At 43.6% G+C, this 19,246-nt stretch overlaps 1 long non-coding RNA gene across 1 annotated transcript; it reads left to right on the top strand.

Moving 5' to 3' along the window:
- The first annotated feature begins 5,142 nt into the window (after positions 1-5,142).
- Positions 5,143-11,156, top strand: LOC142656312 (uncharacterized). The gene is made up of 4 exons (XR_012849649.1): positions 5,143-5,449; positions 6,392-6,487; positions 7,053-7,165; positions 10,665-11,156. It is a non-coding gene; the product is annotated as an uncharacterized LOC142656312 (long non-coding RNA).
- The last annotated feature ends 8,090 nt before the right edge of the window (positions 11,157-19,246 follow it).

Here is a 19,246-nt window from a genome sequence, read left to right as displayed (position 1 = left end):
TAGGGTCTCTCTTACACACGCTACTCCGACGCCCACCCTTACAGGACTTTCTACACGTTTTAGGCAACTAATTAGAGAGCACCAGCTCTATGATTTGTGGCGAGTGGATCACCCAGGTGATAGGTCCTATACCTTCTTCTCCCATACGCACAGCACTCATACACGCTTAGATTACTTTTTTGGTAATGTCCCTGCCCTCCGTGCGCTCCAGGGGGCGAATATAGACCCCATCTCTTGGTCAGATTACGCACCAGTTTCTGTGTCCCTACAGATAGGGAAACCAAATACGAGAGTATGTCATTGGCGCTTAAACGAAACTTTGATTAAGTCCCCTTCTCTTAGGGACAGCCTGGCCGGGCATATGCGGGAATTTTATGCACTTAATGAGGGATCGGTTCCTTCAGTATCCACTCTTTGGGAGGCGCATAAGGCGGTGATGAGAGGGCAATGCATAGTAATGGGATCTAGATTGAAAAGAGACTCTCGGGCCAAGCGGGTGGCTCTCCATCGGACAATTACTAAGTTGGAGAGAGAAATGGGGATTAAACCGGCGGTCCCGACACTACGGAAATTGATAGAGGCTAGAGCACAACTCAAGGACTTAGCTATGAAGGGGGTAGAAAAGTCATTACTATACACAAAAAGGAAATATTACGACAAAGGTAATAAGGCGCACTCGCTTCTGGCCAGACTATTGCGGGATCAGGCGACTGTTCGTACTCCACAGGCGGTTCGGGATAAGGCGGGCATACTCCAGCATCACCCAGACACGATAGCCACACTTTTTCATGACTATTATAAATCCTTATACCACCTGCCAAATACCTTACCACCTGATCCGGCTCGTCGGAGGGAAACGCTGCAAGCATATCTCTCTTCCTGTGCTCTCCCTAAACTGAAAGATGAGGAGCTTTCATCCCTGAATGCCCCGATCTCTGCGGAGGAATTGTTTGATATATTGAAGGACCTCCCTAGTGGTAAGGCCCCTGGACCAGATGGCTTTACATATGGGTATTATAAGACCTTTGCAGAGATCTTGGTTCCACGGATGGCTTCGTTATTTAATGAATTCCTACAGGGTTCTCCCATCCCTCAAACATTCCTGCATTCTCATATCACGCTGATCCCTAAACCGGGTAGAGACCACGCAGAGTGCTCCAATTACAGACCCATAGCCCTTCTGAATTCGGATCTAAAAATTTTCACCCGTCTTCTAGCTAATAGACTCAATGTTTGGCTCCCTTCTTTGATTCACAAAGACCAAGTGGGCTTTGTGCCTCTTAGGCAAGGAGGAGACAACACACGAAGGGCCCTTGACCTCATTGATGCCCTCCAAAAGCAAAAGGAATCGGCGATCCTTCTTAGTCTAGATGCAGAGAAGGCGTTTGACCGCTTGGGATGGCCATTTATGTTCGAAACTCTAAATTCATTTGGGATTTCGGGCCCTTATTTGACAGCACTGCGTGGTCTCTACTCCAAACCAACAGCGGCAATTAAACTCCCACACTCCACCTCCCCTCCGTTTCAAATCTGGAATGGTACACGTCAGGGGTGTCCCCTATCCCCACTTTTATTTGTGCTATGCATAGAACCTTTAGCAGCTCAAATACGGAAATCCAGGGATATAGCGGGGGTCCAGATACAAGATAAAGAGTTTAAGGTTTCCCTGTTTGCAGATGACGTCCTCTTGACTATCACTAAACCTCATACCTCCCTCCCTAACCTTACTACAGTTCTCCGTAGGTATGGGAGGCTGTCAGGATATAAAACTAATACATCTAAAACGGAAGCGCTCCCTCTTAATGTTCCACACCAGGAGCTCCAGCTACTCAAACACAACTACACCTACAACTGGAAGGAAACCTCCCTGACTTATTTAGGAGTTCAACTCACTCCCTCCTATACGTCGGTTTACAAGGCTAATTTCCCCTCTCTGTTTGTAGAGCTACGTCAGCTAATGGCCAGGTGGGATCCTCTTCCCATGTCATTTTTTGGGCGCATAGCAGCGGTCAAAATGACCTTGCTCCCTAAATTACTGTACTACTTTGAGACTTTGCCGGTAGCAGTACCTATGAAGGAATTGCGGGCTATGCAGTCTTCTATCCTCAGGTTCATATGGCACTCCGGCAGACATCGAATTCCGAAATCAGTTTTATTATCGGGTCGATCTGCGGGTGGGCTATCGGTCCCTGATGTGGTGAAGTACTACTGGGCGGCACACCTCCGTCGCATACCCAGCTGGGTGTCTTTAAGGGCGTACAATAAATGGACCGAAATAGAGAAGCTATGGATGGCCCCGGTCCACCCAAACTCCCTGTTATGGGGTGACCCACTAGTAATGCCGACTGCATCTTTATTGGGTCCCATGAGATTTCAAAGGGAGGTGTGGGAAACCTGTAAAAACCGCTTCCATTTGGCATCGGGTTGCCCGCCCTTGACTTCGGTACTCTACACTCCCACTATCCCGGGGGGCACTACCTCCCGAATAGTCCGATTGTGGACGGGAATTGAGGTATTTCACCTGGCTGATATGGTTGATCCCCACACGCAAGAGCTTCACCCGTTTTCATACTTTCAAAAACATCATAATATTCCCTCCGCTGCGTTCTTTCACTATCTTCAGGTTAGACATTACATGCAGCAAACTTTTAGATCCACGCGGGTTACTGCACCTACAAGCTTCGAAAGGTTATGTCGGTATGCTACCACCACTAGGGGGCTTATCTCAGCCATTTATGCATTATTGCTATCCCCGGAGGGTTCCCCTCCGCCTGGGCATAGATACATGTTGAAGTGGGAGGCCTTACTGAATAAATCCATCCCGCTCTCATTGTGGCAGATTATTTGGTCGCAAGCAGCTAAAACCTCCATCTGCACTGCATATAAGGAAAACCAATATAAAATCCTTATGTTTTGGTACCATACCCCTGCCTTTCTGCATAGCTTCAATCCGGGTATTCCGTCGGATTGCTGGCGATGTAGAGGTCAGAGAGGTGATCTGTTCCATATTTTCTGGAGCTGTTCACTGGTACAACAGTATTGGTTGGAAGTTAAGAACTTGGCATTGGCGGTGTTGCAGCAGGATATTCCCTTAGACCCTCTTCATTACCTCCTAAATGTTCCCCCTAGGTCTTTGGGGAAATCACCAGCTCGACTCTTTCGACACTTTCTTACAGCCGCTAAGACGTTGATAGCATGGAAATGGAGACAGACAACCCCTCCCTCCCACATCGACTTAGTAACTAGAATTAGGGAAATACGTACAATGGAGCATATGACGGCCTCTATTGACAATGAACTGGACAGGTTCAAAGTGGTGTGGGACCCGTGGGACAAGTATTGGATACAGGGAACTCAAGATTAGGTGGTAGGTGGAGCTCCGACTATCCCCCCCCTCCTCACCCCCTTAAACCCCTGTGTTTTTTCCCAGATGTTTTGTCTGTCTATTGAAAGTTACTGTCTTACTATGTGAATTGCATGGCCCTTCATGCTGCTCTAAGTTATATGTATATTGTTGAAAAATTTTCAATAAAAACACAGTTGAAACCAAAATCATAAAATGAAAATAAAAGAATTGAAAAAAAAAAGAAAGCAGAGGCTTTCTCCTGGAAACTCTTCCACAAAGCCATGCTTGTTCAGTCTTTTTCTAATTGTACTGTCATGAACTTGAACATTTGACATGCTAACTGAGGCCTGTACACCGCGTTCCAAATTATTATGTAAATGTTATTTTTCGCTGATTTTCCTAAATAGTCGATGCAAATGACAGTCAGTATAATCTTCAAGCCATCAACCGTTGGAGTATAATGCAAATTTTATTGAACAAATCTCCTAATGATAACAGATTTTTTTTTTAGAAGTAAAAAAACTCAAAATGCACTGTTTCGAATTATTATGCACAACAGAGATCAAAACATTTTAAAGGTTGTAAAGAGAACTAAAATGGTAATTTGTTGAATTTGCAGCATCAGGAGGTCATATTTACAGAAATCAAAAGCTCTTTCAATAAAAAAAAACTTAGCAGGCCAAGTTACATGTTAACATAGGACCCCTTCTTTGATATCACCTTCACAATTCTTGCATCCAGTGAATTTGTGAGTATTTGGACAGTTTCTGCTTGAATATCTTTGCAGGATGTCAAAATAGCCTCCCAGATATTTTGCTTGAGAATGCTCCAAAGGTTCTCAATAGGGTTGAGGTCAGGGGAACATGGGGGCCACACCATGAGTTTCTCTCCTTTTATGCCCATATCAGCCAATGACACAGAGGTATTCTTTGCAGCATGAGATGGTGCATTGTCATGCATGAAGATAAGTTTGCTACGGAAGGCACGGTTCTTCTTTTTGTACCACGGAAGAAAGTGGTCAGTCATAAACTCTACATACTTTGCAGAGGTCATTTTCACACCATCGGGGACCCTAAAGGGGCCTACCAGCTCTCTCCCCATGATTCCAGCCCAAAACATGACTCCACCACCTCCTTGCTGACGTCGCAGCCTTGTTGGGAAATGGTGGCCATTCACCAACCATCCACTACTCCATCCATCTGGACCATCCAGGGTTGCACGGCACTCATCAGTAAACAACACAGTTTGAAAATTAGTCTTCATGTATTTCTGAGCCCACTGCAACCATTTCTGCTTGTGAGCATTGTTTAGGGGTGGCCGAATAATAGCTTTATGCACACTTGCAAACCTCTGGAGGATCCTACACCTTGAGGTTCGCGGGACTCCAGAGGCACCAGTTGCTTCAAATACCTGTTTGCTGCTTTGCAATGGCATTTTAGCAGCTGCTCTCCTAATCCTATTAATTTGTCTGGCAGAAACCTTCCTCATTATGCCTTTATCTGAACGAACCCGTCTGTGCTCTGAATCAGCCACAAATCTTTTCACAGTACGATGATCACGCTTAAGTTTTCTTGAAATATCCAATGTTTTCATACCTTGTCCAAGGTTTTGCACTATTTAACGCTTTTCGGCAGCAGAGAGATCCTTTTTCTTTCCCATATTGCTTGAAACCTGTGGCCTGCTTAATAATGTGGAACGTCCTTCTTAAGTAGTTTTCCTTTGATTGGGCACACCTGGCAAACTAATTATCACAGGTGTCTGAGATTGATTACAATGATCCAAAGAGCCCTAAGACACAATACCATCCATGAGTTTAATTGAAAAACTAATAATTAAATGTTTATGACACTTAAATCCAATGTGCATAATAATTTAGAACACGGTGTAGAGTCCGAGATGTAGCACTTTGGTTTTTTGCCATTCCTCTGAGCATTGCACCGTCTGACCTTGGGGTGTATTTGCTTGGTCGTCCACTCCTGTGAAGATTTTAAACTGTCTTGAGTGTTTTCCACTTGTGAATAATCTTTCTCACTGTAGTATGATGGACTTTGAATTGTTTGGAAATGGCCTTATAACCCCCGTCCGTCACGAGAACAGGGCAAGGTAAGTAGAACTTTTTTTTTGTGGGGGGTCTATGTGGCAATAAACAGGGGGGGAGCTGTGTGACACTATATACAAGGGGAGGGGGGCTGTGTGCCACTATATACAAGGGGAGGGGGGAGCTGTGTGACATATACAAGGGGAGGGGGGAGCGGTGTGACTATATACAAGAGGAGGGGGGCTTTGTGTCACTATATACAGAGGGGGAGGGGGGAGCTGTGTGACATATACAAGGGGAGCGGGGAGCTGTGTGATACTATATACAAGGGGAGGGGGGCTGCGTGTCACTATATACAGATCGGGAGGGAGCTGTGTGTCACTATATACAAGGAAAGGGGAGCTGTGTGCCACTTTATACAAGGGGATTGGGAGCTGTGTGCCACTATATACAAAGGGAGGGGGGCTGTGTAATACTATATACAAGGGGAGGGGGAGCTGTGTGACACTATATACAAGTGGGGCGGGGGCTGAATGGCACTATATACAAGGGGGAGCACTGTGTGGCACTATATACAAGGGGAAGGGGGAGCTGTGGGGCACTATATACACGGGGAGGAGGGAGCTGTGTGACACTATATACAAGGGGAGGAAGCTGTGTGACACTATACAAGGGTAGGGGGAGCTGTGACAATATACAGGAGGGAGAGAGCTGTGTGACACTATATACAAGGGGGGATGGGAGGCACTATATACAAGGGGGTTGCGTGGCACTAACTACAAAGGGGGAGGCCTGTGTGGCACTATCAACGGGATGCTGTGGCGCTGTATACAAGGAGCACAAAGGACACGGTTACTGTTGGGGTACTTTTATTGTGTCGAGCACTGAGGGATCATTATTACTATCTGGGGCACCGTGGTTTACGAGTTTGTTTAGAGACTGGGGTATTGGTGGGGAGGATGATGGAAAAGCTAGAAACCAACATGTCTGTGTGTCAAATTTTGCAGAGACTAGTCGTGGCTGGAATAAGTCGTCACAGTGCTTTGGACCGGATGGAGAAGAAAATGGAAAATGAACGACTCTGATCAGAGGAAACATTACCTGTGAGTCACTAGATATAAATGTGCTGTAATCACTTATATCCCCTATTCAGTAACAGTATGGGGGTATTATTCAGTTACTATGTGGTTATGGTGTGGAGGTATTATTCAGTAAAGGTATGGGGGTATTATACAGTCACTGTGTGGTTATGGTGTGGCGGTATTATTCAGTAACAGTATGGGGGTATTAGTCACTATGTGGTTATGGTGTGGAGGTATTATTCAGTAAAAGTACATGCAAATTATTCAGTCACTATGTGGTCATGGTGTAGAGGTATTATTCAGTAACAGTATGGGGGTATTATTCAGTCACTTTGGGCTTATGGTGTGGCGGTATTATTTAGTAACATTATTTGCATTATTTATGTTTGTTACTTGGGTTTTAAACTACTAATAAAATGTGCAATATAGATTTGTATAGTTTTATATGCACCAGGGTGTGGTTAGGTTATGGGGGGGCCCAGGCACATTCTTTCCACAGGGGCCCTATGCAATCTGTGTCTGCCTCTGGTCATATTATAATGAAAAATAGATTGCAACACAAGCACATATAAATGTCTATTGACAGGAACAGCAGCACATCCAAAATCATTTTCCAAGAGGTAGAACTGGGCCATGCCCATGGACTTCCATAGATATACACAAAGAAAAAGCCACAGCCCTCGAAAGTAAAGACGAATTGTGAGTATTCACCCCACAGCATGTCTGCAAAGTTTCAACTCCAAGGGGTCTTTGCCAAAGTCCCCTTTATTAACAGTTCATATTTACTTTGGAGTGTTGCAGGTTTTCGTTGTATATATTTACAGAAAACTGTTAAAAGTTGGATCCAGTGCCCTTGCATGTAATAGTACATATAAACTTCCCATACTGTAGTAATTTGCTAAATTTAAAAAAAAAAAAAAAACATCATTTAGTTTAATTTTATATTCAATTCTGGTACCATATCCAATGAGCTAAAAATTGTATGAAAAATACATTACTTATGTTAGTTCAAATCAAGGATCCTGCCCAGATTTTATTCGCTTTAGCTCTGTAAGGCCCCATGCACACGACCGTATTTTTGTCCAGCCGTAAATACTGGCGTAAACACGGGTCCGGTGTCACCCGTATTCCACCCGTATTTACGGGCACGTTTTTAACTGCAAAATTGCACTGCACTATTCGGCAGCCCTTCTCTCTATCAGTGCAAGATAGAGAGAAGGGACAGCCCTTTCCGTAATAAAAGTAAAAGAAATTCATACTTACCCGGCCGTTGTCTTGGTGACGCGTCCCTCTCTTGACATCCAGTCCGATCTCCCTGGATGACGCGGCAGTCCATGTGACCGCTGCAGCCAGTGATTGGCCTGTGACTGGCTGCAGCGGTCACATGGGCTGTAACGTCATCCCAGGAGGCCAGACTGGAGGAAGAAGCAGGGAGTTCTCGGTAAGTATGAACGTCTTTTTTTTTTTACAGCTTTATCTATATTGTGATCGGCAGTCACTGTCCAGGGTGCTGAAACAGTTACTGCCGATCGTTTAACTCTTTCAGCACCCTGGACAGTGACTATTTACTGACGTCGCCTAGCAACGCTCCCGTAATTACGGGTGCACACACGTAGTCACCCGTAATTATGGGATCCCCATAGACTTCTATGGGCTTCCCGTGCCGTAATTACGGCCTGAAATAAGACATGTTCTATCTTTTTCAACGGCACGGGCATCTTCCCGTAAGCATACGGGGAGGTACCCGTGGCCAATAGAAGTCTATGGGCCCGTAATTACGGGAGTTTTTACGGTCGTGTGCATGGGCCCTAAACAATGGTTTTATTGGGTGCTCTGCAATATTTTGATAAATTGGATTTTCATTGTGGTCCCCCTGATCTAATAATTGATCATAGTGGGCTCCCAGCAGCAGCCCTTCCCGCGAGCGTCAACGCGTTGATGAAAGCAGAAAATCCCTTTAATTTTGTCCCTGAGACTCATGTCCTGCCACATGGTGCCTCCATATGGCACCATATTCCGGCAGCTAATGGGGAGAATACCTCTATAATACTCCATTTGATGGAATATGGCACAGTTTTTTTTTATGCCGTATTCCGTATAAATCTGATTAAAAAAATCCTCCATTTGAAATTAGAGATATACTGTATGGAAGTACAATAGTGCCCATAAACTACTAAAAGTGCTGTATTATGGTTCCATACAACTCTGAACTTTTACAGAGCCATAAATCTATAGGCACCAGCTCTGTGCCTGGCGAGACCTGGTGAAGATGTGCCCTATAAGAGATTGTCTATAAACTTTCCCATAGACTTCTTTCAGATAGAAGTCACACAGCCACATCCCTGTCATGCACTATTTGAAAAACAAAATGTAAACATTTCTAAGGTTTTGTTAGTGTTTAGTTTGTCGTATACAATTTCAACAGTTGTTAAGGCCCTGTTACTTGCTACACAGTGAGAGAAGTCAACGTCAGATGGAAAGCCACAGAATTTATTCAACTTACCTTTCCTTTTTAAAAATATAAAAACTTGTTAGGCCTTCTGCACAGGGCTGTAGCTGTCTGCACAGTCCAGGATTACAGCACCGACGGGCAGCTGTGTCATCCACGGGCTATCCGCAATCACGGACCGTGCACACGCAAGACGTGCATTTATTTCAATGAGCCTCTACTGTAGTTGCGGACCGTATAATGATATGTCCTATTTTTCTGCGGTCCGGGCTCCGGGCAATGCACGGACCGTGGAAACCATGGTCGTGTGCATTAGCCCCTAGGTTAGCATGTGTTTTATACTATCCGCAAGTGCATGAAGCCTTAGACATAGCAAATATTTTATTGCTGCCGTAAGCAGTAGATGAAAATAAATTATCAATAAAAATAATTAAAATATCAACGTATAGTCCCATCTATCCACAAATGATTCCCTGGGTGTATATGTATATGGTTCACTGCCACCGCTTTATTTATTCAATATTCATGATCTAGTGAGCAATTTCTCTTGTATATGGAGAAGTACTATATAACAATTTTATATAGTAGATTAACTACCGCTGTAGCAGCTGTAGTGTCTGCTACGGGGCCCACGCCACCCGCCGGCATTTCACCCTGCTCTGCCATAGGCAAGCATACCTCCCAACCATCCCGGATTCAGCGGGACAGTCCCGGATTCCGGGGGTATGTCCCGCTGTGAACTGTGTCTGCATTCTCAGGACGCAGGTACAGTTGAACCCAGGGGCGGATTACAATGAGGGCAATCTGAGCAAGTGCCCGGGGCCCGAGGCCCTAAAATTACAGCCGGTTCAGAGAACCGGGGTGAAGCGGGACCTCTTACCTAATTGTATCTGCGTCCTTAGGATGCGGATACAATTGCTTACTTTAGCGATGGGGAAACAGGGAACTATCTGTTCCCTTCCTCCTATTCGGCGCTTTACTAGTGACACAGTCGGTGCGATGACGTCATCACGTCGACTGCGCCATTACGCTGGATGATGCCGTCTGGTCTTTGACCAGTCCTGCATCGCTGGAGGATGGCGCAGGAACGGGGACAGGTGAGAATGGTTTTTTTTTCTGGGCAGCGTTGGGGACAATATCTACAGGGGGCAATATCTACTTAGGCATTGTATCTGGCGCTATCTACAGGGGACATTATATACAGAGGGCATTGTAATTGGCACTATCTACAGGGGGCATGTTGACTGGCGCCATCTACAAGGGGCGTTATCTACAGAGGGCATAGTAACTTTCACTTTTTATAGGGGGCATTATCTAGAGAGGGCATTGTAAGTGGCACTATCTACAGGGGGCAATTCTCCAATGTGGCAGGGAACTAAAGGTACGGGTAAGAGAGCATATGTCTGATATTAGACGAGCAGCCAATGAGGAAGTTATGGAAATCCTTAAACCGATACCACGACGCTTTAAGACACATCACTTCTGCGATCCAACCAAACTGAAGGTGAGAGGCATTGATCATATCGTTACAAATATGAGAGGGGGTAACATTAAACAAAAATTAGCGCAATGTGAAGCCCGTTAGATTTGGACCCTTGGGACAATTCATCCATTGGGTCTGAATGAATCTCTGAATTTCGCTCCGTTTCTCTAACCACTGACTCCTAGCGGGTCCATGTTTTTAATCTTTTATATATATTTGTTATATATTGGTAACTACCCTCCCTTGTTTTTGAACTTTATTTACAGGGCTCCTAGATAAGCAGTTATCATCGGAATGTTACATGGCTGTTATGGGAAGTTGTGGACACGGGAAAAGACCAGATCAAGATTAACATATTTTTTCTATCACAATGTGAATTTGTTTATGTGTTTACTGATTCTGCTGTTGGCGTTTTTTGCTGATAGTCTAATGCGGATTTACAGGAGTATAGTCTTTGGTTGTGGCACATATGTTTCTGTGATCGCGTGCACGTGACACACGAGTGCACGTTTTCACAGATACAGCAAACTTGCAATATATGTATATATACATGAATTTTTTACTTTCTGGTAGATTGTTCTATATGGCTGTTCTTTGTTGTGTATGGTGTATTTAGTTCTTCGATACTATGTAACCTTTATTAACCCCTTCCCTCTTTAGCCACTTTTGACCTTCCTGACAGAGCCTCATTTTTCAAATCTGACATGTTTCACTTTATGTGGTAATAACGTTGAAATGCTTTCACCTATCCAGGCGATTCTGAGATTGTTTTCTCGTGACACATTGGACTTTAAGATAGTGATACAAACCTATTGGTACATTCAGGAGAATCCTGTCAAAATACATGTAAGATCAAATGTATAGATCATGTATAGACAGGAACAATATGTACGCCAAGTAACCTTGGTGCATTGACCCTACAAATTAGCACAAAAACCTATAGGGTTGAGGGTTCAATTAACACATGACAATGTTGTATAGAGAAAAATACAAACTTTATTCACAAAAATTGTAACAATATAGATTAAAAGATGAGTCATGCAGAGCATAGACAAGGCGTCGCTCCTTGCAGGGATAGTATATTCACAAACTATGTAATACATGGGCATGAATGAATGAATGGATAAAGTGAATGGTGCAAACTGTTCTATGTCGGCAGTTAATCCCAGATTGAGGCGGTTGCTAATGACACATAAAGAAAAGTAGCTGTGCCTGAAAACATTGTGCCTGGGAACATGAAAAACTGCTGTTACATACCCATGTGGTGAAGCCTGCTGGAGAGAGACGCCAGACCCGACGCGCGTTTCGGCGGAAATGCCTTCGTCCGGGGGTGGCGTCTCTCCAATGGGAATCAGCATTAAAAGAGACAAGCAGCCAATCGGACATTGAGAGGGCGTTACCATCCATGGTCATGTGTGTACTGATAGAAGCGTCACACGACAGGTGTGGATATGGCCGGAGGCGTGTCTCCGGCCGAGCGTCATCGAGGAGGGCGGGGGCCAACGACGTCTGACATCGTCAACACACGCCCACCGAGATACAGACGCCCGGACCGCAACACAATCCAGCCACTCCCCCCAGCGTCTCTCTCCAGCAGGCTTCACCACATGGGTATGTAACAGCAGTTTTTCATGTTCCCAGGCACAATGTTTTCAGGCACAGCTACTTTTCTTTATGTGTCATTAGCAACCGCCTCAATCTGGGATTAACTGCCGACATAGAACAGTTTGCACCATTCACTTTATCCATTCATTCATTCATGCCCATGTATTACATAGTTTGTGAATATACTATCCCTGCAAGGAGCGACGCCTTGTCTATGCTCTGCATGACTCATCTTTTAATCTATATTGTTACAATTTTTGTGAATAAAGTTTGTATTTTTCTCTATACAACATTGTCACTTTAAGATAGTGGTAAAATTTGGTCGATACATTCAGTATTTAATTGTGAAAAACACGAAAATATAGTGAAAAATTGCACAAATTTGCATTTTTCTCAATTTAAATGTATCTGCTTGTAAGACAGGCAGTTATACTACACAAAATTGTTGCTAATTAACATCCCCCATATGTCTACTTTAGATTGGCATCGTTTTTTGAACATCCTTTTATTTTTCTATGACCTCACAAGGCTTAGAACTTTAGCAGCAATTTCTCACATTTTCAAGAAAATTTCAAAAGGCTATTTTTACAGGGGCCAGTTCAGTTGTGAAGTGGTTTTGAGGGCCTTATATATTAGAAACCCCCAAAAAGTCACCCCATTTTAAAAACTTCACCCCTCAAAGTATTCAAAACAGCATTTAGAAAATGTCTTAACCCTTTACACATTTCACAGGAATTAAAGCAAAGTAGAGGTGAAATTTACAAATTTCATATTTTTTTGCAGAAATACATTTTTAATACAATTTTTTTTATAACACAGAAGGTTTTACCAGAGAAATGCAACTCAATATTTGTTGCCCAGTTTCTGCAGTTTTAGGAAATATCCCACATGTGGCCGTAGCGTGCTACTGGAATGAAGCACCGGCCTCAGAAGCAAAGGAGCACCTAGTGGATTTTGGGGCCTTATTTTTGTTAGAATATATTTTAGGCACCATGTCAGGTTTGAAGGGCTCTTGCGGTGCCAAAACAGTGAAAATCCCCCAAAAGTGACCCCATCTGGGAAACTAGACACCTCAAGGTAATTATCTAGGGGTGTAGTGAGCATTTTGACCGCACAGGTTTTTTACAGAAATTATTGGAAGTAGGCCGTGAAAATTAAAATCAACATTTCTTCAAAGAAAATATAGGTTTAGCGATTTTTTTTCTCATTTCCACAAGGACTAAAGGAGAAAAAGCATCGCAAAATTTGTAAAGCAATTTCTCCCGAGTAAAACACTACCCCACATGTGGTAATAAATGGATATTTGGACACACGGCAGGGCTTAGAATGGAAAGAGCGCCGTTTGGCTTTTGGAGCTCAAATTTAGCAGGAATGGTTTGAGAGGCATTGTCACATTTACAAAGCCCCTGAGGGGACAAAACAGTGGAAACCCCCCACAAGTGACCCCATTTCGGAAACTACACCCATTGAGGAAATTATCTAGGGGTATAGTGAGCGTTTTGACCCCACAGGTTTTTTGCATAAATTATTGGAAGTAGGCTGTGAAAATGATAATCTAAATTTTTTCAAAGAAAATGTAGGTTTAGCTAATTTATTCTCATTTCCACAAGGACTGAAGGAGAAAAAGCACCGTAAAATTTGTAAAGCAATTTCTCCCGAGTAAAACACTACCCCACATGTGGTAATAAATGGATATTTGGACACACGGCAGGGCTTAGAAGGGAAAGAGCGCCATTTGGCTTTTGGAGTCCACATTTAGCAGGAATGGTTTGCGGAGGCCATGTCACATTTACGAAGCCCCTGAGGGGACAAAACAGTGGAAACCCCCCACAAGTAACCCCATTTTGGAGACTACACCCATTGAGGAAATTATCTAGGGGTATAGTGAGCGATTTGACCCCACAGTTTTTTTGCAGAAATTATTGGAAGTAGGCCCTGAAAATAATAATCTACATTTTTTCAAAAAAAATCTAGGTTTAGCTAATTTTTTCTCATTTCCAGAAGGACTGAAGGAGAAAAAGCACCACAAAATTTGTAAAGCAATTTCTCCCAAGTAAAACAATACCCCACATGTGGTAATAAACGGCTGTTTGGACACACGGCAGGGCTTAGAAGGGAAAGAGCACTATTTGGCTTTTTGAGATCACATTTAGCAGGAATGGTTTGCGGAGGCCAGGTCACATTTGCAAAGCCCCTGAGGGGACAAAACAATGAAAACGCCCAAAAAGGGACTCCATTTAGGAAACTACACCTCTTGAGGAATTCATCTAGGGGTGTAGTAAGCATTTTGACCCCACAGACGTTTCATAGAATTTATTAGAATTAGGCAGTGAAAATAAAAACAGTCCTTTTTCTTCAATAAGACGTAGATTTAGAGCAAATTTTTTCATTTTCTCAACAAATAAAGGAAAAAAAGAAACCAAAATTTGTAAAGCAATTTCTCCCGAGAACGGCAATACCCCATATGTGGTCATAAACTGCTGTTTGGGCAAACGGCAGGGCTCAGAAGGAAAGGACCGCCATTTGGAGTGCAGATGTTGCTGGATTGGTTTCTGGGCGCCTGTGGACCCAAAACAGTGGAAACCCCCCAGAAGTGACCCCATTTTGGAAACGACACCCCTCAATGCATTTACCAAGGGGTGTAGTAAGCATTTTAACCCTGCAGGTGTTTTGTAGAAATTAGTGTTCACTCGATGTTGCAGAGTGAAAATGGGATTTTCTTCCATAGATATGCCAATATGCGGTGCCCGGCTTGTGCCACCATAACAAGACAGCCCTCTAATTATTATGCGGTGTTTCCCGGTTTTAGAAACACCCTACATGTGGCCCTAATCTTTTGCCTGGACATATGACAGGGCTCAGGAGTGAAGAGTACCATGCGGAGTGGAGGCCTAATTTGGCGATTTACAAAGTATTGGTTCACAACTGCAGACGCTCAGATGTGAAATAATAAAAATAAACCCCTGAGAAGTGACCCCATTATGGAAACTGCACCCCTCAAGGCATTTATTAAGAGGTGTAGTGAGGATTTTCACCCCACAGGTCTTTTCCATAAATGAATGCACTGTGGATGGTGCAAATTAAAAATTTATATTTTTCCCTAGATATGCCATTCAGTGGCAAATATGTAATGCCAAGCTTATGACACTGGAGACACACACCCCAAAAATTGTTAAAAGGGTTCTCCCGGGTATGACGATGCCATACATGTTGAAGGAAACTGCTGTTTGGGCACGCTGTAGGGTTCAGAGCCGAGGGAGCACCATTTGGCTTTTGGAGAGCGGATTTTGCTTGGTACTAAATTTGTTTGAGTATTGCTGGTGTTTTATAATGTGGGGGTACATGTAAGCGGGGCGGAGTATATAAGGGGCATAGTCAGGTGGTATGAAAAAAAAAAAAATAATCCATAGATGTGTGTTATGCTGTGAAGCAATCCTTTCCGCACAGGCCAGTGTCGCACTGATAAATGGTGTAATTTCTTATCCCCCTTTTGATCCACACTCCGCACCTTTGTAGTTTGAGGAATTTTGCTGGGAAGTGTTGTCCTGGTATAATACGGGCACCGTCGCTTCCAGCGGATATGTTTGGGCCCTCCCTTTCCTGGTTCCCTAATTTTAGGGCCTTGATAAATCGCCTCTTCAAACTGAAGAAATGTTCCCCTCGGGCACAACTGCATATTTTTTTATTTCCTGACTTATTGGAGCCATAACTAATTTTATTTTTCATAGACGTAGCGGTATGAGGGCTGGTTTGTTGCGGGATGAGCTGTAGTTATTATTGGTACCATTTTGGGGTACATGTGACTTTTTGATCACCTTTTATCCTATTTTTTGGGATGCCAGGTAAACAAAAAAAACGCAATTCTGGCACAGCTTTTTTCGTTTTTTTTATACAGCGTTCACCATGCGTTATAAATTACATGTTAACTTTATTCTGCTGGTCAGTACGATTCTGGCGATACCTAATTTATAGCATTTTTTTATGTTTTACAACTTTTTTCACAATAAAATTACTTTTGTAAAAAGAATGTATTTTTTTTCTGTCGCCAAGTTGTGAGAACCATAACGTTTTAATTTTTTTGTCGACGGAGGTGTATGAGGGCTTCTTTTTTGCGGGATGAGCTATAGTTTTTATAGGTACCATTTTTGGATACGGGCGACTTTTTGATCACTTTTTATTCTAATATTTGTAGGGCAAAGTGACTAAAAAACAGAAACTCTGGTAACGTTATTTACGTTTTTTTTACGCTGTTCACCGCGTGCAATAAATAATACAATATTTTGATACCTTAGGTCGTTACGGTCGTGGCGATACCAAATACATAAGGTTTATTATTATTTTTCAATAATAAAGGACTTGATAAGAGTAAAAGGGGGATTGTGTTTTATTTCATTACTTGAAACTTTTATTGTTTTCAAACTTTTATTTTTTGCACTTTTTTTTACACTTTTTTATACTTTTTTTACACTTTTCTTCAAGTCCCACTAGGGGACTTGAAGGTCCAACGGTCAGATTTTTTTTTTTCTAATACATTGCACTACCTATGTAGTGCAATGTATTAGATCTGTCAGTCATTCACTGACAGCAAGCCGATTAGGCTTCACCTCCCGGCGGGGCCTAAATCGGCTTCCGTAATGGCAGAGCAGGAGACCATTGTGTCTCCTGTTGCCATAACAGCAGTCGCCAGTCCCGATTGCCTGTCAGGGCTGGCAATCTGCTAGTAACCGCTACGATGCAGCAATCGCTTTCGATTGCTGCATCAAAGGGGTTAATGGCAGGGATCGGAGCTAGCTCCGGTTCCTGCCGTTACAGGTGGATGTCAGCTGTACAGTACAGCTGACATCCACCGCTGATGACGCCGGATCAGCTCCTGACCCGGCGCCATCTTGCCGGCAGCTACGGAAGCCGATCAGGCTCCGCCGCCGGGCGGATCTTGACCGGCTTCGGTGCTAGGCAGACCGGGAGGCCAGTATTAGGCCTCCGGTTGCCATTGCAGCCACCGGAACCCCGGCAATTTCATTGCTGGGGCTCCGATGAGCTGCAAACACCTTAAGTGCAGCGATCGCGTTTGAGCGCTGCACTTAAGGGGTTAATGGCGGGGATCGAAGCTAATTTCGGTCCCCGCCGTTACAGTCGGATGTCAGCTGTAAGATCCAGCTGAGATCCGGTGATGATGGCACCGACTCAGTTTCTGAGCCGGTGCCAAACATTTGACGTACATGTACGGCATTTTGCGGGAAGTCAATGCTTTCCATGACGTACATGTACGGCAAATGTCGGGAAGGGGTTAATAACATCCATCTCACAATACTAGCATGTTTATTACTTTTATTGTCATTGGTATTTAATTAAAACTTTCATTATTTTCCCTTCTTCTTTTTTCTTCTTTTTCACTTATATGCTCACTTTTGTCGTTTTTTTTTCACATTTGTCATGTAATTATCGGTCCCTTATTCTTATTTACATTTATATATTTTCCTTGGACCGTCTTATTTATTTAATAAATTTATTATTCAGTCATTCACGTATTATTTGTTGTTATTTTAAATATATCAATTTTTTCCCCATACAATCCGTGTTGTTAGAATCCATTATGGATCATCGGTCCCTTATTTCATATTTATATAGTTTCCTGGACCGTCCTATTTATTTAATTTATTATTTAGTTATTCACGTATCACCCGTTATCATTCTAATATATTAACTTTCCCCTCAAATAATTTGGGTTGCCAGAATCCATCATAGATACGTTATACTCTGTAATCATGTTTTCAGTAAGGGACAGTAGTTCCACGGAGAGGCAGGGACTCCTAGCGTCGTACATAACTATGATGCTAGGAGCCCCGGCTCCCCGCAGTGTGTTCGGTCCGGGACTTACGGCCGAAATACGTTCCGTCCATTACGGACGTAACATGCTCGTGTGAACCCGGCCTAAGGGTGTGTTCACATCAGTTTTTGGCTTCCGTTGATGGGTTCCGTCAGACCTTTCCGTCAGAGGAACCCATGAACGGAAACCATAGCTAATTTGCATTACCATTCCTTTGCAAATGCTTTCTGTTTGTCTCCGTTCCGTAAGGTTTCCGTTTTCTGGACAGAATTATTAGCGCAGACGACCGCTATTTCCTCCAAAAAAAAACAGAAACCTTAAGGAACGGAGACAAACGGAATCCATTTGCAATGGAAACATTACCATTGAAATGAATGGTAATGCAAACGGAAGCTATGGTTTCCGTTTGGTTTGCGTTCATGGGTTCCCCTGACGGAAAGGTCAGATGGAAGCCATCAATGCAACCTCGACGCAGATGTGAACAGGCCCTAATTCAGCATTTGGGACCCCACTTTTAACCTTGCCCGGGGCCACACTTTGTCTAAAACCGGCCCTGGGCAGCTATTTGTTATTATACTGTGTGGGAGGCACTATAGGAGCATGATACTGTGTGGGCTGAATCGGGGGTGTATGGGCGGGGATTGGGTGGGATTAGAGGCATGGCTTAAAAGAAAAAAAATTACTGCGCCGCACTGGTTGACCCTCTTTGTGATACATGAAAGTATAGCACTGTCTACAGGGAGGGGCTGTATAGCACTGTCTACAGGGGGGCTTATAGCACTGTCTAAAGGGGGGGCTGTATAGCACTGTCTACAGTGGGGCTGTATAGCGCTGTATGGGAAGACTGTATAGCCCTGTCTACGGGGGGTGCTGTATAGTACTGTCTACAGGGGGGCTGTATAGCACTGTCTACAGGGGGGCTGTATGGCACTATCTACAGGGGGGCACTATCTCCAAGGGCAGGCTGTGTGTGGCACCCAGGGGAGGGCGGCCCACTTAAAAATTTGCTATGGGGCCCAGTGTTTCTTAGTTACGCCCCTGGGAACACTGTTATGTGAATAAAGTAAATTATGTGTGAATAGACAGAAGACTTGTGTACTATACTACAACATAGTGAACCCTGTATAATACCGTGTACGCCTGCGCATCACAGTCCATATTAGTGGCTTAAATTGCACATGGTAGTGTTGCTGGGATTTACTTCGGTGGATAGATGTAAGGGGATATTCACATCACGTTTTTTGACTTACATTTAACCTATTAGCTGGGAAAAGCTCCCGAATTATACGTTAAACATAGGCTGTGATGAATCCCTAACAGTGGCATCCGTTACCCATATGTTATAATGGTACTAGTTTAATGGATACATAATGAACTCTCGTGATCCTTTTCATGACGTATCCATTAAACGGATCC

Source organism: Rhinoderma darwinii, chromosome 6, assembly GCF_050947455.1.
Source record: "Rhinoderma darwinii isolate aRhiDar2 chromosome 6, aRhiDar2.hap1, whole genome shotgun sequence".
Taxonomy (NCBI): domain Eukaryota; kingdom Metazoa; phylum Chordata; class Amphibia; order Anura; family Rhinodermatidae; genus Rhinoderma; species Rhinoderma darwinii.
Note: the sequence above shows the minus strand (reverse complement) of the source record. Positions and strands in the feature narration are given on the sequence as shown.